General features: G+C 61.1%; 1 protein-coding gene across 2 annotated transcripts in view; it reads right to left on the bottom strand.

Moving 5' to 3' along the window:
- Window positions 1-27,153, bottom strand: part of DPP6 (dipeptidyl peptidase like 6) — a 507,074-nt gene that overhangs the window by 419,358 nt on the left and 60,563 nt on the right. The gene's annotated exons all lie outside the window — the stretch shown is intronic.

The raw sequence follows: 27,153 nt of genomic DNA, 5'->3' as shown, positions 1-27,153 counted from the left end.
CGCGCCCCCTCGGCGGCCGCCCCGCGCCCTTGCCCTCGCTCGCGGCGGTTCGGTTCGGACCCAGCGTGCGACGGCCGGGGCTGGGGGGCGGGAGCGCTCGGGCGGGGCGGGGGGCGGCCGGTGGGCGCCCCCGAGCCCCGCGCCCGGCCCGGCCTCTGTCCCCCCAAGCCCCCGGGGACGGGCGCGGGCACGGGGCGCCCGTCCACGCCGCGCTCCGCCAGCCCCCGGGCCCGGGCACGCGGCCGCCCGCGACGCCGCCAACTTTCCCGGGGCGCCGCGGGCCCGCCCGCCCCCGGCCCGGCCACCCCGGCGCGGAGACGGCGCCGCCTGCTGCCCGGTGCCCGCCGGCCCGCGCGCTCCGACGCGCTCCAGCGCCGCGCTGTGGACAGACGGACGCGCGCTCCGAGCGGAGCCGGCGCCGGAGCCCCTCCGGGACCCCCTGCGCCCCCCGCACCGCCCAAGCCCTCGGCGCCTGGACAGCCCCCCTTCGGCGCCCCTGGGGGGTTCCACGGGCACTGGCAGGCCGGCGGCGCGCCCCCACCCACCCTCGTCTCTGGCGGCAGCTCCAGGTCTGGGGGGCGGGTACGGGGCACCCAGCGGGTGCACCAGCTCCCCTGGGTCTTGGGGCACATACCCAGACTCCCTGAAAACCCGCGGACACCCCGGGGCTGGCCCTGCCCTCGCCCCCGCCCCAGCCCCGGCTCCCCGCTCGGCCCAGGGGCTGCGCTGCTGTAATGTTTTTCTTCTCTTTTGCGTTTCGGGCCACTGGGCGTGCTCAGGGCGCGCTGATGGCTCTGCCCCCAGCGACCACTCCTGGCCGCGCTCGGGCCACATGTGGTGCCAGGGGTCACACTCCGGCCAGTCGGGTGCAAGGCCAGCGCCACCCACTGTGCGCTCTCGCTGCGGCCCCAGTTCCATGTTTTAATTAAGACTCGCTGGCACACAGGGGCTTCTCTGGGCGCTGTCCTTGCCCTGTGACCGGCGCGTGCTCCTGGTGGGCGTTGGAAGGCGCCTTTCCCTCACGGCCGCCTCCAACCGCGCGCACCGCGCGGCCTGCCCCGCGCCCGGAGCTCCCGCCCCGCCAGACCACGACAGAGGCGACAATTAGAGCGCAGACACGCAACTTCCAAAGGCATCGCGCTTAGCTAACGAGCTGGCTCCAGCCCGCCCCCGCCCAGCTGCGCTTTGATGGCAGGAAGCGCCCGGCGGCCTGTGCCAAGCCTGGGAGCGGGGCCCTGCTGCTCACAGCACCCCAACCTGACCTTTGCCAGCTCCGCCGCCCGGGGTCTGCTTATGCAATGGGCGGCTTATGCAACCCAAATTCGGCCCGGCCTGCACGAAGCGTGCACGTCCCAGCACAAATGCAGAACGCGCAGACACGCGTGAATACACGCATGACGTGCGCGCGCCCCTCCAAGCCGGACGTGCTGGCCCCAGCGCCAAGCACCCCAAGTCTGTTCCGCCGACTTTAGACAAAACAGCTACAGAGAAAGGCTTTTATGGTGTGTGAAATACTTGGCGGATGTCGTGGTGCCGTGCTTGCCGGCTGAGGGGCGCCGTGACCTGCCTCCTTAGACCGTGTTCCCACGCGAGCTGCTGGGGTCCCCGCCAAGGCCCACCCACACTAGAAAGCATGAGAGAAACGGCGTGGTAAGCGATTTCTATGTCGAATTAGTAAGTGAAAACGCCTCCTGGCTCTATTGGAGGTGAAATCGAGGCACACTTTTGTGCAGAGACAATCAAAACCTGAAGATTAAATGGGGAGGAAGGGGGATGGGGGAGGAGGAGCAAGCCCCGAGGGAGGAGGGGAAGGGGGTTGGGCGCCCTTGGGGGGGTGGGGGGGACACCCAGCAAAGGTAGCCGCCAGGAGTCCGCTGGACTCTGCAAACATGCCTGGATTCCTCTTCAACACAGTTCCAGAAATCCCTGCACAGCGTGTCGGGACCCCAAAGTCCCAGCAGCAAAAGGGCAAAGTGGTTAATATTTCAGGAGAGTGAGGTGATGGCGTTGCAGGGAACCGCCAGTGCCGGCGTTTGATGTTCATGGCCCAGAATCCATTCACTTATTGCCTCCCATAACTTTTCCAGAACCCCATTTCCCAAGTAGGGAAAAAAGAAGAGAAAAGTAGCAACTGTTTCTGTTACAGGATGCTGACATGCTAATGTGGGTGACCTAAGGGCCTGTCCAGGCCTCTCCCTGTGCCTCTGTGGGTCCTGGATCCCCTGCTGAATAATGTCCCCCCCCCCCACCTCGTGGGGAGGGACCGGAAACGCTCCTATGAAAACATCTCGTGCATCATTGTCGCAGACCCAGGTTTTAAGCCCTCATTCCGACTGAAAACCACGCCCACCATACCCTAATCTTCCATCTTGTGTTCTAGAAGTAACCCTCATCTCTTTAGGAGACGATTCATTTATTCGCCATTCATCTATTTCCTATTTATTTGTTTCTTATCTATTTACTGACGGTGTGAGTGTATGCTTCTTCTTCCTGCGATCCATTTTTGAGACCAATATGCCAGGTCATCGGAGTTTGGCAACGGCGGCAGAAATGCAGGGACAGTCATTTTTCAGTGACAGTGAAAGGCACCGTGGGCCCGCATGCAAGCTAAGCACGCAGGAAGCCCCGAAGTATATCGAGTTCAGCAGCCTAAGCATGATTTTTATTAGCAGAGGGAGCTCCTTACGTCTGGAAGAGAAGTCGGTGCTGTGGTTCACTGCCCCTGTCCCCGGAGGAGGGAGCAGAGGGCAGAGCCAGGCATAAGGGTTTTATTCCTCTCCGGAGCTAGGAGAGGGCGGACACTCAGCCTGCACCTCCATCACCCACCCCCGCGTCTTCGTGCAAATGAGGAGGGGAAAACGGTAACATCCGGCCCAGCGTGACACGAGCAACACCAAGACGCCTCCGAGGGCGTGTGGCTCTGTCAACCGGGAGAGAACCTGACATCTCGGGCAGGGCCGGCAGACAAACAGGATTCGCTAGTGCCGGCTTCTAAGGATCATCAGGTGACGAAAGTGTGACGAGTTCATTTTGAGCTTTCTGAATTTCTATTTAAATATGAATCCGCTGTAGCAAAACCAACCCTCGTCTCAGTACAAACTGTGCCGAGAGAGGAGGGGACGGGGAGGAAGGTGGGGAAGGGCCTCTCAGGGTGAGAGGGAGATTTGGGGGTGGGAGTGCCCACGGAGGGGCGTGAGGCTACCCCCTCCTGAATTCCCACAATGTGCGAGACCCTGCTTCCCAAAGTTGGGGCGCTGGAGAGATCCCGGGGCTCAGGAACCCTGAGTGCGATCGGGGGCCTTCGTTTGCTTAAAGAAGGAGAGTTTCTCGGGGGGGGGCACTGAGTCATTTCTCTCTCGAAAGAGGAGATCACGGAAAGTATCGCGGCCTCGCTCAAAGCCAAAGAAAACCATGTCAATACACAGTTCCATGTATTTTTTTTTTTCTGTCTTTGGTCCCTTCCTTGCTCATGGCAGTGCTCAGGGTCCACTCCTGGCCGTGCTGGGGGCTGAACCGGAACCGGCAACGTGCAAGGCAGAAGCCTTAACCCGTCACAGCTCTGCAGCCTAACGGAATGTTGCCGACGGGGGGAACCTTCACCCCACACACAGGCTGGGTGTCAGTCACGGGCTAACGTCTGATCTCCCGTATCACTGATGAAAACAAGGAACCAACGCCTCGTAGTAGCCTCCAACTGATGACACAAGCGGGTCGTGACTCCGAGAGCTCTGTCCTTCACCCCAAAGCCTGCCTTCCCCCAGGGATCCCGCCCTGGGCCCCCCTGCCCGCCAGCCACTACCGCTTCCTCTTCCCCGCCAGCCCCTTCCTTCTCGCTCTGCCGCGACTTCCCTCCACCACTTCCTGTTCCTCCTCCTCCCACTTCCTCTTCTCTCCCTCCTTCTCTCTGCTGCTCCCTCTCTCCTTCTATGCTTTATAAACACCAGTTCACGCCGCGCGATGTCCCGCGACGGGCATCTCGCCTGCCTGCCTCCCTGTTTCCTGGCTTCTTACTTCCACTCTGCAGAAACCCGTGTTCCTTCTTGAACACGGTTCCCTCTCGCCCCTCTCTTCTCGTGCTACACGAGCTCCGCCCCCCCCACACCCCTAACCCCCAAGAAACAGCCTTGCTCGCACACCCAGGCACCGTCATGAGAGCATCGCAGGAGACGCCGCCGGATGCCAGCCCTGCCAGGAGACGCCACTTGCTTGCTCATGGCCTACGGCCCGGACCCCGCTCTGGGCCGGCCCCAGCGGGAGGGAGGGTGCTTCCTGTCGCCTTCCGTGCTGCACATGGTCTTCCTCTCTGCGCCGAGTGACCCGGTCCAGTGCTCTGCCTCCCGCACGGAGCCCTGCCCGCTGTCTTCTCCAACTTTCTGATCACACACAGCGCTGGAGGTTTTCCAGGCTCTGCAGGAGACCGAGGTGGCTGGGGCTGGCGCTGTTTCCAGGTGTCCCTGGGGACCCTTCGAACATAACCAGGTCGAAATCTGAAACGTCTCCATTCACGTACCAGATGTTCCGCTGAGACATGCGACTTCCTTCCGGTTCCCCAGACCCCTCGCCCTCCTCAAAGCACACACTGTCCAGTGAACTACGCTGAACCCACCTCCCATCGGGGGAGCACACGAGCCCCTCCAGTTCAGCAGGTCGCTTTCCGCACAGCAGTGGCGACAGGGCAGGGTGGGGTGGGGTGTGGGGGGTCCAGCTGCTTCTCCTTGGCCCCGGGTGGAGGTTAGGAGCAGGCTGGCTCCGGCACAAGCCGCCACGGCAGGCCAGGGCACACAGTAGGGCTCAAGCACTTAGTTAGGGTTTGTTTTGTTCTGGGCAAGGCCATGTCACCCCGTGGGGGTCTTAGGGCTTCGCCTGCAAGACCCAGTGGAGGAGAGAAAGGCGGGTGGGGACACAGGAGCCATCTGCGCGTCTCACCATCATGCTGCCCCCTGCAGGCCAGGAGAGAAACGGCCTCTGAGCGGACCATAGAGTCAAAGGCCCGGGGGTGCCTCTGGGAGTGCTCCCGGCTACTGCTAGGGGGCTGAGTGTGAATAAAGCCTCCCCGAGGAGCACTGGCGGTTGTTTCTATCCTCCTGGGAAGAAACGAACACGCGCAGGCCCAGGGCGGGTCTCGAGCCGGGCGCCGGCAGCTGCGTGCTGGGCCGGCAGGAAGAGAGACGCAGCCTCTCTGGGACAGGCCTGCGCCCAGGAGGAGGACCAGGGCCGGGTGCTCGCTGAGAGGTGCCAGGAGAGCGCGCCTCCCCTCAGCCCCACTGGACAGCCTGTCCAGAGAAGCCCGGGCTGACCTCAGCTGGGCGACGCGTGCAGACGCCAGGATTCTGCTCTCCTTAGTGACCGCATTCAGGCCGAGCCGAGGAAGGGACGCTGGTGCTGACTCAGCAGCAGCCGGGACAGCCCCGTCTCTGAGCCTCGCCCGGCCCGGGCTACACGGCCTGCTCCCGAGTCGGGTCCCGGAGACCCAGCTTAGAACCAACCCTGGCTCCCGCGAGCCGTGTGGGTGTGGGCTGCCTGCATCTCTGCCCAGGCGAAGCTCACAGTGGCGGCAGCGATGGCCGTGGCAGGGGCTGCCCGGAACAGAAGCCCGTGGCCTGTCCAGTGCCCACTCTCCGGTGGCCTGGGGCGATTGCGCCATGTGACCTTGGGGTCCCGGCACCGCCGGAGAGATGAGAGCACCCACCTTGGAAGAGGGAAGTCGACTGTCTGAGGGTTCACATCAACACACAATCACACACCCGCGGAGTCACACGATCACACAGTCCCACTCAGAGTCACGTGGTCAGGCAATCACACAACTAGGCAACCACACAACCACACAATCACACAATCGTGCATCTGCACAATTATGCAACCCACAATCATGAACTTGCACAACCCCACAAGCCCATAGTCACACATCACACAGCTTTAGGGAACCCGGTCTGGAAACCACCTTGGGTGTGTCGGCTGCTATGCGCTGCTGGTCTGTTCTCATGGTCCCGGGCCTCAGGGGTGGACGGGGCGGGGAGGGGGTACCCACACTGTCCCCATGTGACCACGGACAGCCCTGGGCTGTGCTCTGGGGCAGAAAGATGAGGTGAAACCAACGCGGCCTCCCCCCTACCCCCCACGGCAGGCGCCTGGTGCTGTCTGGCCCAACACGCCCGCCCTGGGCCGACTCACAAAGCCTCCCTGTGAGCGGGCCACGTTGGAGCAAGCCCGGGCCAACAAGGGCACCGTCAGAGGCTGGCCAGCCTCAGCAGGTCAGGGGTCACCAGGGGACCCTCGGGCACCCTGCTACGGGGTGTGAACCCTTTCTCACTAAGGGGCGGCTGTCAGAGTGTCCCGAGGTCGGCAGCATGAACACCGCCTGGGAATCGGTTAGAATAAAGTTCGCAGGGGGCCGGAGCGATGGCACAGTGGGCAGGGCGCCTGCCTGGCACACGGCTGGCTTCGTTCAGTCCCCAGTGTGGCGTGTGGCCCCCTGAGCACTACCGGCCCCAGCACCCATCAGAACCCAGGCCCGGCCTCAAAGCTTCGGAGCCTGAAACCTGGGAGGTCCTGGGCCCTGCGCTGTGGTGAGGGGCAGGTCACTCACATGCACTGACGTGGCCCCCCCAGAACCGGCCACGACGCCCGGCGGGGCATCTCCTCAGGAGTGGCTTCCCCGGGTGAAGGAGCTGAGGGTTCTCTGGAGACGGCGGGTTTCCCGGACCATCATCTGCGTAGTTCACTGCAAGTGGAATGGCACAGCTGGTGCCCGGGGAACTTTCTGGAACACACTTCTCCCATCCATGAGACGCGGAAGGCTCGTCTTAGGAGATGGTAAAGGCTGATGCCAAGCAGTCACCAGCGAGCGGCTCCCAGAGCGGAGGCTCGGCCCCAGGGTGGGGCTCACCTCAGCCTTGGAGTCACCTGCCGCCCGCCGGGAAGTGGGAGGTGAGGGGCTCCCGACAGGGAGGGTTTGCGAGGGCCGAGAGACGCGAGGGAAGCGCCTTCCTCTCAGAAGCTGGCTTCATTCAAAACCCCTCGGTGTGTCGCGTTTCAGCTCACTGCTGCTTTCATGTAAGAAGAAATCATTTAAAAATACCCACTTTGCCGTGAATTAAAACTCAGTGAAGTGAATGAACACATCCACGTTGGAACAGACATTCCTGAGCTGCGCGTTCCTGGGTTTGCTCCCGAGGCCGACACACGCCTTCAGTAAAACCCATTTCCGTTTTCTGCCATCTGGTCAGTCCCCCGGGTGCCCACGGGCACGGGATGCAATTTAAAGAGCGGGGGTGGGGGTGGGAGGCATTTTGGGGGCGCCAACATTTCCCTTGAATTGAACCCAGGTCTTGCGGCAGCGGCCACATGTCCACCTGCGCCCGGCCTGTCCACCCGCGCCACGTCTGTCCGGAGCCCAGAGCCCAGCCGAGCCCTCAGCACAGCTCCAGGCATCTCCGAGATGCGGGTGTGCAGGCAGACTGGCCTCCTTAATGAAATCAGGCCAGGAGGCCTGGGGCCCGCCAGCCGCTCGCCGCTTCCTTCCGGGCGTGATTTGATTCCACGCTGCCCACCCGCTCCTGAAGCGTTTCCTTCCGAGGGGGGACGTGCGGGGGGAGTCGGTTTGTCTCTCCCGCTAATTGCTTTCCGCATCACTGTGATTTGCAGGTCCAGAAAGTCGCTCCCCTGACAATGATTTATATTTATATTTTTACTCGACAGGTAAGCGGGGATGGCCTGTTGGCGAAGTGAACCCATTAGTCACAGACGCCTGCAATTTGCACCGTTCCCGCCTCACTCGCAGGGAAACCCCGATTGACCCCGGTCTGCCGGGAAGGAGGGGCCGGGCCGGCCTCGCTCTGGGTCCCTGCAGCCCCCGTTACCCCACCCTGCTCGCAGCCGCAGCTTAACCGAATTCACACCCCAACAACCCCCAAATGGCGTCGTTCCCCCAGAAGCATCTCCCCTCCTGAGGGGAGCTGGACAAACAAATGCTCTGGAAGGAGGGAGGCCCCTGGTCTGAGCCGGGCTGTCTCCTGCTCGCAGTTCCCGGGCTCTGCTCACACACCCCCGCCCCTCCCAGGGGCCACTCAAGGAGGCGCAAACGGCTGAGCAGGAGGAAACGAGTCCTGAGTCCCGGGTGCAGATGCTCAGATCCCTTCCCTGACAATGTCACTGACACAGGGCGGATGGTGAGGATGCGAGTGACACAGTGACGAGATCAGGGTACACCCCGTGGGGTGGAACCCAGACTCGTGTGAAGGCTCCAGTGAAGCATGTGGGCCCCAGGGACCCGGAGCCTCACGGGGCCACGAGCAGGCACAGCGGGACCCCCCTCAGCCCAGGCTGGCAGCTGGCAGGTGGCTGTCACCTTGCGATGTCCACAGTGGTTGAGGCTCAGCACCTGCGGCCCTGGGGAACTGCCTGGTTGGGTTTGTCCCCGCTGGGAGGGACGGTCACCTGGCTGGCGGCTTCCTAGGAAGCCACAGCGGCCCTGAGCCTGATCCCGGCTGCGGGGGGACCCCGGGGTCCCCGGGGCAGGAAGAGAAGCTCGTGTGGGCAGGCATCCTCAACTCTCCCGGGGGCCATGGTGGGAGGGAACCATGTTCACGGCCACCGAGCCGGGAGCAGCCCCCGGAAGCCTTGGGCGGGGGCAGACCCCACCCCGCCCAGCTCTGAGGCTCCCCTGCCCCCCGCCTCGCCTCGGGACGCTCAGGGCAGGGAGCACACCCCAGGGAGGTCTCTCCTCTTCCTGGACATGCTGAGTGCGGGTGGTCAGCTCCGAGCTGCAGGCGGGGTCAGGCCCTGGTGGTCAGCTGGTGGTCAGCCCCTCATGCAGTTGGGCTGAGGCCCCTGGTGGTCAGCCCCACTGAGGCTCCAACGCTCTGGGCTCGGTGCTCAGAAGGAGGTGGGTGCACGTGCCATTTCCTGCAGAACTCGCTGGAACGGTCTCAGCTCCCGCAGGATGGTAATTCCCAGCGCCCTTTCGGAATTCCCGCCTGCTCCCCGCCAAGTGCTCGGGCCTCAGGAGAGGGTGCTCCAGGGCTGGTGCCGGTGCCGGAAGTCGCCAGTAGGGGGCATCGGGGACACCCCCAGCGGGCTTCTCTCCTGCCTCCCTGCTGCTGTTCGGTGGCCCGAGGGGGACGGCGGCCTTGCCCTGGACAGGGCAGAGCAACCCCTCTGCTCTCACGGGCCCTGAGCGGAGGAGCAGGACCACGGGCTGTGTGTGCAGAGCGCTGGGCTGTGTGCAGCAGGGGAGTGTGCACACGTGTGCGCGCATGTGAGTATGTGCTTGTGTATGTGTGTGCATGAGTGTGCGTGCATGAGAGTGTATGCATGGACATGCATGCATGTGTGTGCGCATGTGTGACTGCATATGTTTGTATGTGTGACTGTGTATGTGTGTATACATGAGAGTGTGTGTGCATGTACATGTGTATAACTATGTGTGTGTACATGAGTGTGTGCACACGAAAGTATGTATGCATGTGTGTGCATGTGTGTATGTGTGTGACTATGTATGTGTGTATGCTTGTGGGAGTTTGTGGGAGTGCGTGCGTATGTGCGACTATGTGTGTGCTTGTGTGTGAGTGTGTGTGTGAGTGTGAGTGAACATGTGTGTGACTGCCTGGAACACGTCTCTGGTCCAGGACTCTGCAGGGAGGTCTGCACGCGGGGGTCCTGGGCCCCAGCCCGGACCCACACACAGGCCACAGCAAGCCCTGAGCACCACTGGCTGTGGGACCAACCACACCCAGGGGCCGGGGAGACTGAAGTGCCTCAGGCTCGGGGAGTCGCCCTGGGGTGCTGGCGTGAGAGCAGCAGGCTGGTGGCCCTGTGCCCGCGTGACCAGGACCGGGCAGGCGGCTGTGAGGGGCAGGGAAGGGCCCACCCGGATGCCCGAGGCTCAGCCTTAGTGCTCACTCTCACAGCCCAGGTGCATTGGGAGCTTGGGAGCCGCTGTGTGCGGGTGGGGGAGGCCAGACTCCTCGCGGGGGCACCTGGTGGTGTGCAGGGCCCTCCGAGCCGTCCCCTAGCCCGATGCCCTGACCCCTGGCTGGGCCTCTAGGGCCTGACTGTGGTCGTGAATCCGACCGTCCACTGGGCCTGCTGGTCTCGTCTGTGAAGGCGAGAGCCCGTGGCGTCCCCGACGATCCCAGGCAGAACTCGGAGCGGGAGAAGCAGGGGAACCGGCTCCTGCCGCGACTCCACGGCTCCAGGGGCTGCTCTGCCCTGCGTGCTGTTGGCCCTCGGCTCTCTGCCTCCGTTGGGGGGAAGCAACAGGAGGAAACAGAGGATCCTGTCCCTGTGGCCGCTAATCGGCCCTCAGTGCCCTGCCCTCCCCATGCGGCCCTGTCCTCCAGGCCTGCCCCAGCTGTCCACGGAGAGCTGGACTCTGCCCCCGAGGGTCCTTGGGACTGCAAACAACAACGAACAGCAACCAGCAGCATCCACAGCGGCCGAGATGAGGTGTCTCCCAGCAAGCCTGCGGGAGCGAGGGGAGCCGTTTGGGCTGACACTGCCACCAGGGGGAGCTCCGGGATTCAGAGACGCAACCTGGACCAGGGCCGCTGTCCCCGCCCGCCGGGGACACCCCCGCATCCGGCCCACCACAGCGGAACCCGGACGCTGCAGAGGCCCCCCAGGACAAGGAAGCTGCCGCTCTCAGGAGCTCCCAGCAGCGCAGCACCACCGAGCCGGGAAGGCAAGCGCGAGTTTGGTCCCTGACTTGCGGAATGTTCCAGAAAGGGCAGCGGGGAGAGGCCAAGAACAGACTCTGTTTCCATTGTCCTGGGGGAGGGGTGGGGGACGCGGAGCCGTGGCGTCCAGCATCGGATGCGGCCCTCGAGCCAGGAAGGTTGGGCCTCCGTGCACCCTCCTGGGGAGACCGGCCTGGGGACAGCAGGGAAGGGGCCACGTGTGTGGCCACGACAGGGCCTGGGCCCAGTCCCAGCCCGCGCCAGCCTCCCTCTCTCCCCCGCACTCAAGGAAGGAAGCCAGCCCAGAGCACGGCGGGAAAGGGCAGATCAGGGGCCACGGCATGCGTGTGTCGGCCCTCAGACCCCGTGTCCCCAGGGGTCCCCGCCCGGAGCAGCTCCAGGGACCCACTCTGCTTCCTGCCCTTGTGGTTCAGAGGCGGTGCCTGGCGTGGTTCCCAGAGGGGCCCACGAGGCTCGCCGGGGTCCCCCACACCCAGTAACGTGTCCCGGCGACACGGAGGCATGACTGCCTTGCCGGTCTCTCAGGATGGGGGGGTAAAATCAAAGGCCTGGGTGCGTCTTCCAGCAGCTGAGGGGCTGGAAGATCCACCGGGACCCCTCAGGGAGAGGCAGAGCCTCGAGTTGGGGCCTCAGCCTGTTGTTTCCGGACACTCTGGGCACCAGCACCCACCCAGGCGGGTTTCACAGGCTTCCATTGGGGGGGGGTTGGACTTCGGTGTGGCCACGGAGTCATCATCTCTGACCCACTTCTGGTGTGTCCTAGCAAGGCTGGTGGCACTTGGAACTGCCTGGCGGGGTGGGGTGGGGTCCTTCAGCCCACGCAGCACTAATGCCCCGGACACGAGCGCTGGGGCAGATTCCCCACGAGGAGAACAACCCGCCATACACGCCGTGGAGTCAAAGGCTTAAGTGAGTTACTCAGCCATTCGTTCACCTGCCCAGTCACCAGGGAAGGCCACACGTGGCTTTAGAAACTATAAATATTGGCCAAGAGGCTCGTCTGGGTGCCCTGGGAGTGTCCTCTCTTGGTTTCGGACCATCTGCCCCGGGACAGGGAGCAGAGGCCTCGGTGTGGGCAGACGGAGACCCTCCCCAGGGCCCCGCCCCCAGTGGCCTGCTCCCAGGCTGTCTCGGTGTGGCTGGCACTTACCCTGTGACTGATGTGATGCTCGGCAGCCCCAGGAGAGCCAAGTGCTGTGTCTAAGGTGACCTTGGCAGGCCAGGCGGGAGCCACGGCCGCTCTGACGCCTCAGTACCCCAGAACCTGCCGCCTGGCTCCCTGCTGAGGTGATGACATGTCCCCTCTCTCCAGAGTGCCTGCGGCTCTCAGGCGGTCCCCACTCCGGGCTCTGCAGAGGAGCAGGTGCACATGGGCAGCACTGGAGTCCACACATGCCTGCCTGTCGCCACACACGGCCCCTTCCCCGGACACACGGGCCGAGAGAGCATCTGGCCCCTTCCATGGACATTCGGGCCAAGAGTGTCCGGCTGCTTCCACGGACACGCGGGACTGAGAGGACACGGCCCTTTTCACGGACACGTGGGCCGAGAGAGCGCACAGCACTATCGGTGTTGCAGTGGCTCTGTGGGCTGCCTGGATGGCAGCCGTCGTTGCTCTGTTATCATAGCGCGATGCTTTGATCCGGAGGGGCATTCGTCAACACCCCTGCCACACCCAGAGTATCAGTCGCGGGGCCCTGGCCTGGCCCCTCTCACTGTGTGGCTTGGTCCGGGGTCGCGGCTACTTGGGAGCTTGTTCTCTGGAAGTGCTGAGGGCGGCCAAGGTCTTCCCATCAGGTGTGTTTCCGCTTGTTCCCATCCTATGGTCAATAAATACACGCTACCAACGACGTGAAAAAGGGGCAAATGGACCCAAATGATCAATGGGGATAATTTTTGTGGCTCCCGTGAATGCGTCGAGATCCAACCCTTTCAGTCTGTATCTCCGCTATAATTTCTAGCTTCTTGATGCTTTTATGTCCTCCGGATGGCCTTCCGAGGTGTGTTTAAGTTGACGAATGCCCCGCCGGATCAAAGCATCGCGCTATGATATCAGGACACACAGTTGGAATTTGTGTATCAGATGCCGGAGGTCTGAACCTTCCAGCGTTCCCCTCTTATCACGAGTCATTCCCGAGAAGGAGCAAAAGACAGGGGCTGCCTTGCTTGAGGTAACGCGGCGGGAAAGGGGAAGGTAAATCCCTCGTTTAAGGGGAAATCGTGTTAGTGCTTCATTATCTGTAATGAATGAAATGATCCACATCATTTAACATTGGAAGGGAAAGTAATTATTGTTTTAGTGCATCGCTGCTAGGTATGAAAGCGACTGAGCCTGGAGTGTAACTTCCTCACTTGTCTTCGAGTCTCCAAGCGACATCAATGGCTTGGCCACACCGTGATTCCTCAATGAAGCCTTTTAACTCCCACTCAGAGGGGGCTTCGAAGGACACCTTCAGTCACTGACGCCTCAAGAGTGGCTGAGAGCAACTTCTCCACAAAGGAAAGATATTCAACCTCGACGAGTGTCTTTAGGGAAACTTCTTGGTTGACAAGCTGTGGGGCACCAAGTGTTCTCGGTCCAGGCGCTGGGAGCTGGGCGGGATCGAGCTCAGGCCCGTGGTGGGTCAAAGCCAAAGCTGCCGCCCCCGGGTTCCCTCGCTCGGGGCCATGAACCCAACCGGGGACCAGCAAGTCCACACAAAGGGACTCACCGGCGCTCCCAGGATTCTTTGGTTTAGACTTGAAGGAACCGGGGACCTTTCCGTGGGAGGCGAACGTGATAACCACTTCACTAGGGAAACTGGCAAGTGTTTCCGGGCGGAAATACATGGGCTTTGGGCTGGAGCGATAGCACAGTGGGTAGGGCGTTTGTCTTGCACGCAGCCGACCTGGCCAACCCGGGTTAATTCCTCCGCCCCTCTCGGAGAGCCCGGCAAGCTACCGAGAGGATCTCGCCCGCACGGCAGAGCCTGGCAAGCTCCCCGTGACGTATTCGATATGCCAGACACAGTAACAACAAAGTCTCCAAAGGAGACGTTACTGGGCCCGCTCGAGCAAATCGATGAACAACAGGATGACAGTGACAGTGACAGGCTTTAAGGAATAGGAGCCACCTTCAAGGCAACAGAAAGGGGAGAGGAAAATAGAAACCAAAACCAAAGCGGAGCAGCAACAGTGCTCGGGCGCCAAGACCGGCAAAGAGAGACCCGGGCCAGGACGGCACTTGGGAGCGTCACTCTGTTGTGCTCGACTGGCTTGAGGGTTCTAGGCCATTTGAAGATGGAACAACAAGCCCCGGCGATTGGTACTTCTTCCTGGCAGAGGCACAGGGAGCAGGACATGCCAAGCTCCCAGGCAGGGAGAGCTTCCTTTAAGTCAAGGTAGAACAATGGAAAATTCCTCCATCGCAAGATCACATGCCACGGACACACAAGGATACTCACTCATACACAGACACACACACACTTGCAGAGACACACACACAGAAACACTCACATAGATACACACAGGCGTACACTCCCACACAGAGGTGCAAACACACACACACACAAAGACACACAGACACACTCTGCAGACATGCACCCTCACAGACACACACACTCACACACAGACACTTGCAGAGAAACATACAGAAATACTCACACAGATACACACAGGCGTACACTCCCACACAGAGATGCAAACACACACACACACAAAGACACACAGACACACTCTGCAGACATGCACCCTCACAGACACACACACTCACACACAGACACTTGCAGAGAAACACACAGAAACACTCACACAGATACACACAGACGTACACTCCCACACAGAAATGCAAACACACACACACAAAGACACACAGACACACTCTGCAGACATGCACCCACACAGACACACATACTCATACACAGACACACATTCACACGGACACATAACACAGACAGACACATTCACACACATACATACACACATTCACATAGACATGCATTCACATGGACACATGACACTCACATACAGACACACATTCACACACATACGCAGACACACAGTCACAGACACATACTGCACACACACACAGAGTGAGGGAGGAGGGGAAGGACGGATGCCCACACATCAGCTCTTGAGACCACGGCCCACAGGGAGCAGGTGGGATGCCGTCTGCAGTGGGCGGGGGTCTGAGGATTGGTGAGGGTCCAGTATATGCAAGGCAGGACTCCGACCTCACACAAGCCCCCTGCTGTCCCTGAACTTCAGCTGCCTCAGCCGTGAAGGCAGGGGGCAGAACAAGCCCCTCGCGAGGGTCCTTTATCCGGGGTCTTTACGGAACGTGCCGTTGCAACCCAACGCCCTTCTTGCTCTGAACTCATCCAAGCAGCCCGTCTCTGCCTCAGATGAGAAGCACAGACCACAGATGACCGGGCAGGACAACGCTCGGCCAGGGGAGAGGCTGGGTGCCGCGATGGCCCCGTGCCTGGTCAGTCATGGTTGGATACGACTATAAACGCCGTTATGAGAACTGTCGAGCTCACATCATTTACGGCAACCCTCTCATGGAGCTGCCTACCCCCGTCACAGACTTTGTGTTTTTGTGAACCTGTGCTGTTTGGTTTCTATAAGTGACCAGCTCATTAATCGCATTCAAATTGCAAAGGGTCTGGAAAGCATCTCATCCAGAACGAATCGAAGAGGCCCCATTCGTCACACATACTGCTTGTTCGTGCTCTGCACGGGGACAGACACCAGCCCAACGAGACGTTACGCAGGAGGCCAGGGGGCGTCAAGGTCCTGTTGGCTCACCAAACAGTCGCCACCACACACAGACTCTTCTCTGGAAAGTCAACCAACCACGGACCACGGGCAACTGCTGTTTCAAATGATGGAATCATTCAAGGTGACAAATACTTCACATGCCAAAGACACAGGAGGATGAAGTGGCTTCCGGCCCAAGGCCACCTCCTCAGGGGAGAGATTTATAGGGTCCCAGCCAGGCCCAGACCCTACAGTAAACCCAGAGGCTTAATACTCACCCGGGTGGCCGTGAAGAGAGAATATTCTGGAGCCTGTCCTGGCAGGTGGAGTCCAGGGGAGCTGGCGTGGGCCCTGAGAGGGTGATCAGGAAAGGCGCCCAGAATATGGAGGTGCTCCACAGAATCCCGCTCCAGGGCACAGGGAGCCGTGGGAAAGATGGTGGAGAGTGACCAAAGGCGGCAGGAATTGGTCTTCCAGAACCCACAGGGCATAAAGCTGACCCTGGGCGCTAGGGTTTCAGTGGTGCGGGGGCATCTCTACGGGGATTTTTCTAGAAACCCACAATGAAGACTTTATAGTATTAACCAAACACAGCGTGGCACTGACAACGTGTCTTCTCCTTGCATATAATTTCTGCTTCCCTGGCTCCCCACGCCGTGGAATATGTGTCGCATACAAAACGCATCAATCGACTTGTGGCCAACAGCTCCCTATCAGCAACTAAGTTTGGAGGGACTCTAAGCTGCACCCTTTGGGGGAGCTTTGACCGCGCAGGAAGGGGTGGGGAGGAGGGGGTTGGTGCCCCGGACCCCTCATGTTGTCACTCAGGGCCCAGCTCTCGGTTTTCGAGTCTCCACAACAGGAAAACAAGTACGCGTGCATTGATATCAAAAGGGACTTCACGCAGCCGGAACCCATGCCTGGATCCTAGGGCCAGGACCAGGGTTCAGATGGGCTCTGTGGGGTCTGGGTAAGTTCCTTCCTAGGTGGGTGCTCTGTGGAAGTTGCTGTGCACGTAGCAATGCCACAGGTCAGCCTGGAAAGGCCTCAGAAAAGGAGTGTTTGTGGCCAAAAGAGGTCTCTGAGAGGTTCGTAATGATACGGTCAGAGAGGCAGGGGTGCGCTCAGGGAGGGGGAGTGAGCCCGGGAAGAGAGGGCCGGAAACGCCTCTGCCCAGGGCAATCAGGCACCATGGTCTCTACAGACTCGAGAAGAGAACCCTCAGCCCTCAAGAATGAAGGTTCCCTTGGAGAATCGGTGAGGCTGAAGCATCTTTTATTTAAATAGGTTGTTGAAAACGCATCTGACCACAAAGAAAACGATTTCTTGGGAGGCACAGTGATGGCGCTACAGAACAGGAGATGGAGCTCTGGCCGCTGGCCCACCGGGCCCCTCGGGGCCGGTGAGGGGGGTCAGCGTCGGTGGTGGCATTCTGGCATGTGGTGGGTTCTGCGCGGGTCAGAGGTGACCGCAGGGCTGCCCCTGCTAGCGGATTGCTCAATCTGTTCTTTTCTCTGGTGATTATGAGAACAGTTTTCATGTCGCAAAGGAAGACAGTTTGGCCACTGCAGCTCTCTGGAGGTGCTTCTGAAGAAACGCACGCACATAAGTTTGTAAGCCGTGTGTGAATGTACAAGCATGGGTGCGCATCTCTGTGTCTGAGTGTATGTGCATGGGTGTGTGTGCATGGGTGAGTGTGTGCATAGGTGGCGTGTGCATGGGTTAGTGTGTGTGCATGGGTGAGTATGTGCATAGGTGTCTGTGTGCATGGGTGTGTGTACATGGGTAGGTGTGTGCATGGGTGAGTGTGTGCATGGGTGTATGCATGGGTGAGTGTGTGTACTTGGGTATATGTGTATGGGGAGTGTGTGCAAGGGTGTGTGTGCATGAGTGAGTGTGTGCATGTGTGCCTGTATACACCTGCGTGAGTGAACACTCCTGAGTATGTGTGTCAACGCCTATTCGTGCATGAGTATGTGTGCATGTGTGAGTGTGTGCATGGGTGAGTGTGTGCATGGGTGAGTGCATGAATGACTGTGCATGAGTGATTGTATATGCATGAATACGTGTGTGTGCATGTGTGACTGCAGAGACCTGAGTGAGTGAACATGCCTGGGTGTGCGTGTGGGTGACTATCCATGCATGAGGGTGTGTGTGTGCACGGGTGAGTGTATGTGTGAATATATGTGTATGGATGAGTATCTGTGAGCATATACACATGGGTATATGCATGCAGCGTGTGTGTGTGTGTGTGTGTGAAACCTGGGAAAGGCTGTGGTCAGCAGCTGAAGACACTGGCCAGTGTGACCAGACACTCTTCCCTGCATCCTCCCTCCTCAGGAGAGTTGGCGGGAGGGAAGAACGAGTGAGTCCATGCTGGAGGCAGGGAGGCTGGGAGCAGGGAGTCTGGGCAGGGGTGCAGCAGGCAGCTGGAGTGTTGGTGGAGAACTGCATGTGAACTGCATGTGAACTGCATGTGAACTGCGTGTGAACTGCATGTGAACTGCATGTGAACTGCATGTGAACTGCAAGGTGGGTGCAGGGAGAAGGGAGACACATGTGTGTGTGTGAATGTTGCTGCTGTGTGTGTGAGCACGTGCATGTGTGTGTGCCCAGGGGCCCCTCAGGCTTGGGGACAAAGGCGCCTGCTGAGCTGAGAGGTCTGGGCGGGAGACTGCGGAGTGACTGGGCACTGTCCCCGCAGAGGGGCTGGCTGGGTGCTGTCCCCGTGGAGGAAGCCGCCATTAAACATGAACTTAAGACGCTCTCTGGTCCCCAACTGCCGGGTGGGGTCACGGGAGAGCCCTTCTCACTCTGAGCAGGTCGTGCAGGGGTTTGAGCGGGAAGGTTGGTTCCCCCCGAAGAAAGGCCCTTCCCCGGCTTCAGAAGGGGACGCGGCTTGGGGTCTGTGTGGGGTGAGCAGGAAGGCGCGAGGCCCACTGGTGTCCTGGCAGGGTGCGGAAGGAGGCTGGAGGGTGCCTGGGAGCCCTGGGGCCAGAGGTCAGCGGGGGGCGGGTTGCAGGGGCGAAGCCTGTGGTCGGGGGATTGGTGGGCTGAAAGTTCCACAGGAGGAGGAGCAGAGCCCTGAGAGAGCAGGAGAGGTTTTCCAGGGTTGGGTGGACGTACACCCCAGCACCCCCCAGCAAGGACTCAGGCCCGGTGCTCCCTGCGCCACATGAAGGCTGCCCGTGGGGTTGTTCTTGCATCTTCTGACTGCCCTGCGGCTGCAGGAGAGGGCGCGTGGTCAGGACCCTCATGCACGCGAGCCTAGACCCTCCCGAAGCAGAGGGCGGGGGGGTGTGGACGTCTGCCGGCCACCATGGGTGTGGGGGAATGAGCAGGCTGACTGCGCGGCGGGGCCAGCCCAGAGTCCCTGGGAGGGCAGAGGGAAAGCGCCCTGAGAGCCCAGACCCGGCTACCCGCCAAGAGAGAGCCTCACTCAGACACTCTCTCCCCTCCTGATGGGAAATGAGCTAACGGCCTGGGAAGGATTATTTGCTAAAATGCAGTATTACATTTATATATATGTTTAAATAATCACGCTTTGTCTGATTTCCTTTAGAACTCCCTCATCGTAATTACATTTCAAAGCTTTTACTACTAATCTCGGCATTATTTTTCCCGAGGAAACAAGGCAAGCTGAGTGCCCGCCCTGGCTGGCAGCATGGCCCGGGCACTCGGCACCGGGGAGGCGTTTCCGTGGCCTGGATTCCGGCACCTGTCAGGCTGCGTCCTTGGGGAGTCCACGGAGCGTGGCTGGCAGCGCCCCAGCACCTCAGACCATTAACCCGCCCCGAGGGCTGGAGGCCACAGAATGAGCCCACCTGACAGACAGCCGATAGCTGGGCCACACCCAAGGCTCGTGGGAGGGCCGTGCCCACAGACCTACCACCCGTCCATCCTGCGGTGGGGCTGACTCCCCCATCTGCCCCCTCCCTGTCGGGTCCCTGAGGCACTGAAGGAACAGAATCCGGAGCAGGATACGGCTGGGACAGGCACAGAGGAAGTAGGTAGAACCCCTGCACACCTTTTCAGGCAGGGCGGTAAATGCTGGGTCTCCTCAGCCTGTGACACGGCTCACGGCCCCAGTCCCTGGGTGCAGAGGTTCAGGGGGCAGGAGCCCAGGATCCGACCCCAGCCACTCGGGCCCGGAGAGAGCGGGGCTCGGCCATGCGTCTCACGGGCAGGAGGCCCCCAACACAGAGAATACTCCGGGTGTGGAAGCTTCTGGAGCTGGGGTCCCTTCTAAGGGACCAGCCCTGAGCCGAGTGTGTCCCCCCCTGCCAGCCTGAGGACACCAGCGCCCCTGCCCTGTAAGGCACCCTCTGACAGGCTCAGAGAGCCCGAGTCTCCCAGCGCTGCTGCTGATGAGAGAAAGGCACCGTGGGAGCTGCCGTGCGCACACCACCAGGCTGCACTGCCCTCCCCCGCGGTGGGCTCGTGAGACGACCATCAGGACCGCTGAGCGCACCCCAAGACGGAAAGTGTCACAGCCTCAGTGTGACGGGAGAAACGGGCCAGAGCAGAGGAGGAGAGGCGTGCAGAGCACCGAGCGGCCCTGCCCAGGGAGCAGGGGCAGCGGCGGGAGCGAGGACGCCTGACCAGCACGGGGGTCCGAGCCAGCAGCCCCGCCCCTCCCCCCAGACAGCCCCCCTTCCCGGTCCTTCTTCACCCCTCATGTATGAGCCTGCAGAGCTCTGGGGGCAGCATCAGGGAGGTGCTCGGGAAGCCACAGCTCTGCAGCCCGTGGAAGCTCTGGGATACACAGGCACAGAGGGTATCCTCAGGGAAGATGCCCACAGGGGTACTCGGGCACAGAGGGTATCCTCAGGGAAGATGCCCACAGGGACACTTGGTACAGAGGGGAAGATACTCACAGGGACTCTTGGTACAGAGGGTACCCACAGGGAATACTCAGGGGGAAACACACAGGTGATGCTCACAGGTGTACTCTGGTGAATACTCACCAGATGTGTACACACAGGATACTTTGGAGGAGAGTCACAGGAGGAATTCACAGGAAACAGTCACGGGGGTGCCTACAGGACACTTTTAGGGAATACTCACGAGGGATGGTCTCCGAGGACACTTACGAGGGGTACTCCTGGGGGATACTCACAGGGAATACTTATGGGGGATGCTACCAGAGAATACTTACAGGGAATACTCCCAGAGAATACTTCCAGTGCACACATCCAGAGAATACTCCACCTGGGCTGTCCTAGGAAATACTCCCGAGTGATAGTCTTAGAGCAGAATCCTAGATGACACGCAGAAGATGGCCAGCATCCTCTCTGGGCATCCGCACACAGGCACCAGAGTAAGCCCGCGAGCCTCCCAGCAAGAAGCGCGGAGGGCAGGGGTTAAAGGGCCCTGAGAACGCGCGAACTCGGAGTCTGACTTCCAGCTTGCTGTGCTCCCGGGGATGACGTCACCTTTCCAAGCCATCGCTGGGGACTGCGGCCAGTTTTTCTGGTTGCCCACGTTTGGGAAAAGTGTTCCAACGAACACGGGCGGGAAAGAAAAACACTCAATCGATCGCCTAATAAATCTGCCCTGCGTCCAACAAGGCCCGTCTTTAAGTACACATAGCAATTTATTCAATTACCATCAATCTCTTTGCTCTGTGATTTGTGGGTGACAGGAAAAGTAATACACGGAAAAGTGGCCTTGATGGCCGCTCCGCTCACCTATCAATACGTCAGTGTCAGACACTGAAGGGCGCCTCTCCAAGACGCTGCTGGGATTGGTAGCCAGGGAAACCGTTGGCCAGTTAGTCTTTCAATTCGAATGATAAACACGTGTTTGTTCCCATAATTCCTTTATGCTTTTAAAAAGAGAAATATTTTAATGTGGTGTCCATTGGGACACTTCTTTCCAAACACGGGCAACCAGAAAACTGGCCGCGGTCTCCAGTGAAGGCTTGGAGCGGTGGTGTCACCCCTGGTGGTGTCATCCTGGTGGTCTGACATCCTTTCTTGGCAGAAAGAGTGAAATAAGCCCCAGAAGCCCCCAGAACTACGCCGGGGCACCACAGGTCACGGGGGAGCGTTTCAAGGTGGAACTCAGCCTCAACACATGCCAGGTGCGATGTTTGTGCAATTCGAACTCTCAGTCACCGCTCGGGGAGGTTTTTGAAGGAGAGACACATCTTTCATACTAGTTTCCCTCTACGAGTAATTAAAACTCGAAAATATTTCGGGAGGTTTCCGCCTTGCAGTGCCACCATCTGTGGCGAAGACCGGAGGCTTCAGCTGTGCGGATCACTCGGCCAAATGGCGCAGCCCTGGGCTGGCAGGGACGCGGGTGGCGGCGGCGGAGAAAACAGGCCCCGAGATCATCTGGGGAGCGGAGACACAGAAAGGCATGTGCCTGAACACGTGTGTGTGCGTCTGCGTGAATGCATGGACAGGCATGTTTGTGTGAGTACCTCGGGGCTGGTGGATGTGCATGGCATGTGTGGGCATGGATGTGTGTGCGTGTGCATGGCCAGGTGTGAGTGTGTGCTGTGTGTGCGTGTGTGCATGTGACTGCATGCATGTCAGTGTGTGAGTCTGCTGGCATGGACGTGTGTGCACATGCGTTGGTCGGTGCCTGCAGGTGCGAGTGTACACAGGCTTTTCATGCGTGTGTGAGTGTACACAGGCTTTTCATGCATGTGCGTGTGTTTGCAGATGCATGTGTATGAGTGTGTGCATTAGTGCTGGAAAGTGAGCGCACACACGTGTGCACGTGTTCGGCTGTGTGTGCAGGTGTGTGTATGTTGGTGTGTGTATGTGTGTTGGTGTGCATGTGTGCACGTGTGAGTATGTGTATGCAAAACCATTTCCAGAGGGGATTCAGGCCAAGTCAGTCCTCCCTGAGCTAGACCCCAGTTGGCCAGTCGGGCACACAGCTCTGAGGCTGTGGAGAGAGAGCCCAGGTGCCCAGTAAGGAGCACGCACCTTGGGCCACCCGAGAAGCTGTTCTGCACACACTCACACACTCACACCCCGAGTATGGTACACACTCATGCCCCTCGTACTGGCACACATGCCCCAGGGACTGGCAGACTCACACCCTGAGTACCTACACACACTCATACACTCACACCCCGGGTACTAGCACACACACACTCATGTAGTAGGTTCTGCTCGGGTCCGCCGGGAGCTCTGGGTGTGGGGCATAGAGGGGGCAGAGCCGCTTGACTGCAGGGGAGCCCTGGGGGTGGCCCGGCTTTACTGACCCCTGGTGGGCGGGGTGGGAGGAGCCGCCGTGTCCTCCTGGGAACCAGGGAGCCCCCACCCTGAGGTCTGGGCGGGGCAATGCCAGCTCCCTCCTTCCCAGGGTGCTCCCCGCCCCCAGCAGGATGCTGCAGCCCCCGGGGCCGTGTTCCCTGCCGCCCTGGCCTCTGTCCCCGCGTCTGCTCAGCCCCTCAGCGCAGGCCACAGAGGAGTGTGTGCGCCTCCAGCCGTGGGGGCGGGGCACGGCTGCCCAGGGGACACGGTCAGGCCTCTGCTAGGGGGTGGCTGGACTGGCCCGAGGGCGGATGCCCAGTGTCCAGCCGGCCAGGAAAGGCTGCAGAGATGCTGCAGGCAGCGGGCACTGCCCTGGCCAGGGTGGCCCTGGGCCACCCCCGAAGGTCCGTCTTCCGGTTCTGGTGCTTGCTCCCTGGACAGAAGCCAGATGGGCCGCCGTCTGAAATGCCAGCGAGACGAAACCAAATGCCATTCTCCCAGCGTCGTGTGCCAGGAAGCAGAACAAAACTGGGCACCGGGCTGGCCAGGCCGCAGGGCGGCTTCCGTCCAAAGGCGCAACTGGGTTTTATAAAGATCCCCGAACCCTGGGACGCCTGGATGACCTCAGCCTGAGTGTCCCCGGGGCCAAGAACTCCGCATTCATCACCGATAAAAATAACAGCCCGTTTGGGGAAAACATACAATGATGGATTAAAGAGAGGAGCTTTCTGAGGCATGGCCGCTGCCCTGGTCAACGAAACAGGAAACGATGGAGACGGGGTGGGGGGGGATTGCCCCCGACTCCATGCGGGGTTCTGGAAAGATCTGCAGGGCGACAGCTGCCTGATGCTCACAGAGATGCCCGCTTAGAAGCTCCTGACACCCCCAGTAGGAAGGGGGCCAGGGGAGGGGCAGGACTGGGAGGTGCCCTGGGGGCAGCATCTTTCTGGCGTGCCGCGGGCTGCCCATGGAGGGAAAACGTGGGCGTCTGTGCCATCCCATGGAGCACACTCAGGGGTCCGGGCTGGGGGTGGGCGTCACTCGCATTGTGAATCACCTCAGGCTCCAAGGACAGCGTTGGGGGCCGGACAGTGTCTGAGGCTGAGGGTCGCGGGGGGCTGGGTGTGGGGGCACCGGGGTGCCAAAACTGTGCCCAGTCTGGCTGCACCCACGAGCCCTTCTCCTCTGGCAGCACCCAGAAGGCTCCCAGCGGAAGCGAGGGCCGGCAGGCGGGTGCCCAGGGCCATCTGCTGGGGCAGCTGGCGGCTTCGCGGCCGCCTAGCAGAAGCATGTGGGTCCCTGCCGTGGGGAGCCGGCTCAGGGCGGCCAGCTCCTTGTGGACCCCCGGGCAGCCCTGTTGGCAGCAGAGAGGTGGGCAGAGAACCATTCCCGTAGGACCCGCAGCTGCTGTAAAAGGGGCTCTGGGGGTCCTGGGGAGGAGGGGTGGAGAACGGGGCTTCCTGCTGGGCCCAGCCCCCAACGCCCTCCGCCCAACCGCACCATCTGGGCCCAGCTGCTCCTGGCCACCGACAGCCCCATGGGCCAGAAATCAGCCCGAGCACGTGCTCCGTGGCACCCACATCCCAGGGCAGAGGGCGGGATGCTGTGAGGGGCCACAGGGCAACTCTGGCCAGCTGGCGAGACACTCAACTCTCTGGGCTCTGCGGGGACTCGAAGTGAAGGACACGGCCCAGACAGGAGGGCGGGCTGAGACCCCTGAGCCTGTCCTCGGGGAGGGCATCTTCCCAGGCAGGACCCAGACACAGACTCCTGGGCTCCCCTCAGGCCCCACCCGTACCCCTGTGCAGCCCACAGGAGCAGGGGTCCCCAGCCCCCAGAGTCACTCAGGGTGGGGTGGGGCCAGCGGAGGCCGTTGAGGGCCCCGGAGGGTAGGGGTGGCTCTGAGTGGACGGTCACCTTCTGCCGAGGCCCCGGGCGCCCCTCAGTGCCCAGGGACCTTCGCGCTGACTGTGGCTCTCTTACCCCGAGCCCCCCTTGACTGGGTCCAGACACTGAGGGTGCAGCAGCCGCCTCCCGGGCCAGGCCAGTCTCTGATGTGAGGCAGGACCGAGGCTGACCCTGCGGGGCCACAGCCAGGGGCTGCTCAGCGCTCGGCCTGGGGGACACCATCTCCGAGAGCGTCTGCTCCGCTCCGCAGCTCCCTGGGGAAATCCGTTCCAGCGCCTCAATCGGAAATGAAAATGTCAAAATATTTTGTGCCGGCAAAACAATGTTTAGGTTCTCCAGTAATTTTCCCTGCTGGTTCTGACAATCAGGAAACGTATTTGTGCTCCCAGCAGGCGCTGCCAGTCCAGACCCGCTCACGTGGCGCCCCGCGCAGGCCAGAGCGGCCGGCGTGCTCTGGTCAGGACGCGGCCCGGGGCCCGCCGGCCCTGCACCCCGAGAGGGTTTCCCTTTCTATTTTTAAAGTGTCTTTTAATCTGCCGGAGTCAGAGTCTGTCTGGGCGTGGTCACACCAGGTGGCTGTATGGATGCCGGTCACACCAGGTGGCATCACACGGTCACACGTCACCGGGTCATGCTCCCGGACACACGATGTAGCTTCTGTGTCCTGAGGAAGTTGGAAGAGGGGAACGTCACACTCCCCTGCAGAGTAAAGTGTGAGCCAAGGGGAAGCCCACAGTCTAAAGGCAGAGTCCGGGGACAGCCCTGGGGTGGCCAGCGTCCACTGTCAAGCAAAGCTCGGCGAGAGCATGGAATCTTCCTGTCCTTGCACGGCGAGGCGGGCGGGCGGCCAGTCTCTGAAGGTCCCCAGGGCGGGCAGTGAGGAGCGCCAGCAGCGGCACCAGAGGCTGACCCTGGCCAGCCCAGGGCCGCGGGTTCCCGCTGCCCTTTCCCTGACACTGGAAGAGGAGGAGGAAGGTAATGCCTTGCTACCAGTTGCCCAAGCGGCTCCTCTGGGTGCAGGAGTCACCCAGTCACCCCGCAGGACGCTGGACCTGGGCAGAGGGGCAGGTGGGGGCGTGGCCTCCCGGGTGGGCCCCATGGGTGGATGTGGCCTTCCAGGGCAGGGCTTGGTGGGTTGGGCGGGGCCTGATGGACCAGGTGGGCGTGGCCTCTGGTGGGCGTGGCCTCTGGGTGGGCGGGGCCTCTCATGGGTGGGGGGCTGTCCCAGCAAGGCTGTCCATTAGCGACTCTGGTGGTCAGGCCGTGAGTGGGGTCACGGACTTCTCACAAGCAGGTCCGTGAGCACTGAGTACACACACACTTTCACTCATGCACACTCACATGCTCACACGTATGTACACACACACCGTCACATGTGCTCACACATGCACACACGCACTTACCTTCACACCGCTCACACGTACACACACTCACATGTTCAGACACTCACTGACTCCCCCTCATGGGCACACGCGTGTGCTCAGACCTGCCCATACACCGCACCCTTCCAGCACTCAGCCCACGGGCTGCCGTCCGCACCCGAATTCTGTGCATGGCGTCCCCTTGGTGCTGGACCCCACGGGAAGGGGCGGGGGTGTGTCTCAGGGAGTGACTTTTCACGGCTGCCCTGACTTTTCCATGCGAAGGATTCCCTGCTGAATAAGCCAACACGTGCTCCCTGCTGTGCCCGGCGCACCCCTAGTGCTCAGTCATCGCTCAGACACTTTGCTGACCCCTTGCTTTCCTCTTGGGGACGGCAGCGCAATTTCAGTCAGAGATTCACTTGGGAGCAGCCAACGGCCACTGCACAGCCATTCACAACAGCCTGGTGTCTCCGGAACGGCCCGTTCCCTGGGTTCTTGCCTCTTCCGGAAGCTGTCCCCTCCTGAGCCTGCCCATGCCTGGAGGACAGGCCAAGGTCGGGGGCCCTGCCCGTCTCACCCCTGCAACCTCTCTCCACCATCTGTTCTCGGAGGGGCTGAGATGAGGAGGGCCATGGCGGCCTGGTCCCTGTACACCTGAGCTGGTGGCCAGGATGGAACAGAGCCGGCAGCACCGTCACTGCCCTTGGATGGACCGTCTTGCCATGCCCGCCAGACAAGGAGGGTGGGAGAAACTGCCCAGTCCAGCTGGGGTCTCTGAGAATCTCCTCCTGATTCCGGACACTCGGGGTCTACGCGAGGGTGGACGGTCACTGGTGGCTCTCACAGACCCACAGGCCAGCTTCCAAGGAGCTCCGTCCAGCGCCTGACCCCACTCACTCTCGCCCTCGCCCCTGCTAGCACGCCCCACACTGGCCCGTGACAGAGGACGTTCAGTGACATGACCCTAGCTCCCGTGCACCTGACCTGCTCCTGTGGGGGAGAGAGAGTCCTGTTTCCAGGTGGCCCCGGGGTTTATACCCGCAGACCTGCTGGTCTGGGCTCAATTCAAACTGGACAAGCCCATAGGCACGAGGAGATAGGAGAGAGCCGGCCTGTCCCCTACCCGCTGCGCCCACACAGAGCTCGGGCCAGCCGGTGGGTGGCAGTTCAACCCAGCCACCACGGTGAGCTGGAGCACCTCCCCCCGACCTGATTCTCTGAGCAGAC

Source organism: Sorex fumeus, unplaced genomic scaffold (assembly GCF_029834395.1).
Source record: "Sorex fumeus unplaced genomic scaffold, SorFum_2.1 ptg000107l, whole genome shotgun sequence".
Lineage (NCBI taxonomy): Eukaryota > Metazoa > Chordata > Mammalia > Eulipotyphla > Soricidae > Sorex > Sorex fumeus.
This window is presented reverse-complemented; position numbering and strand designations above follow the sequence as displayed.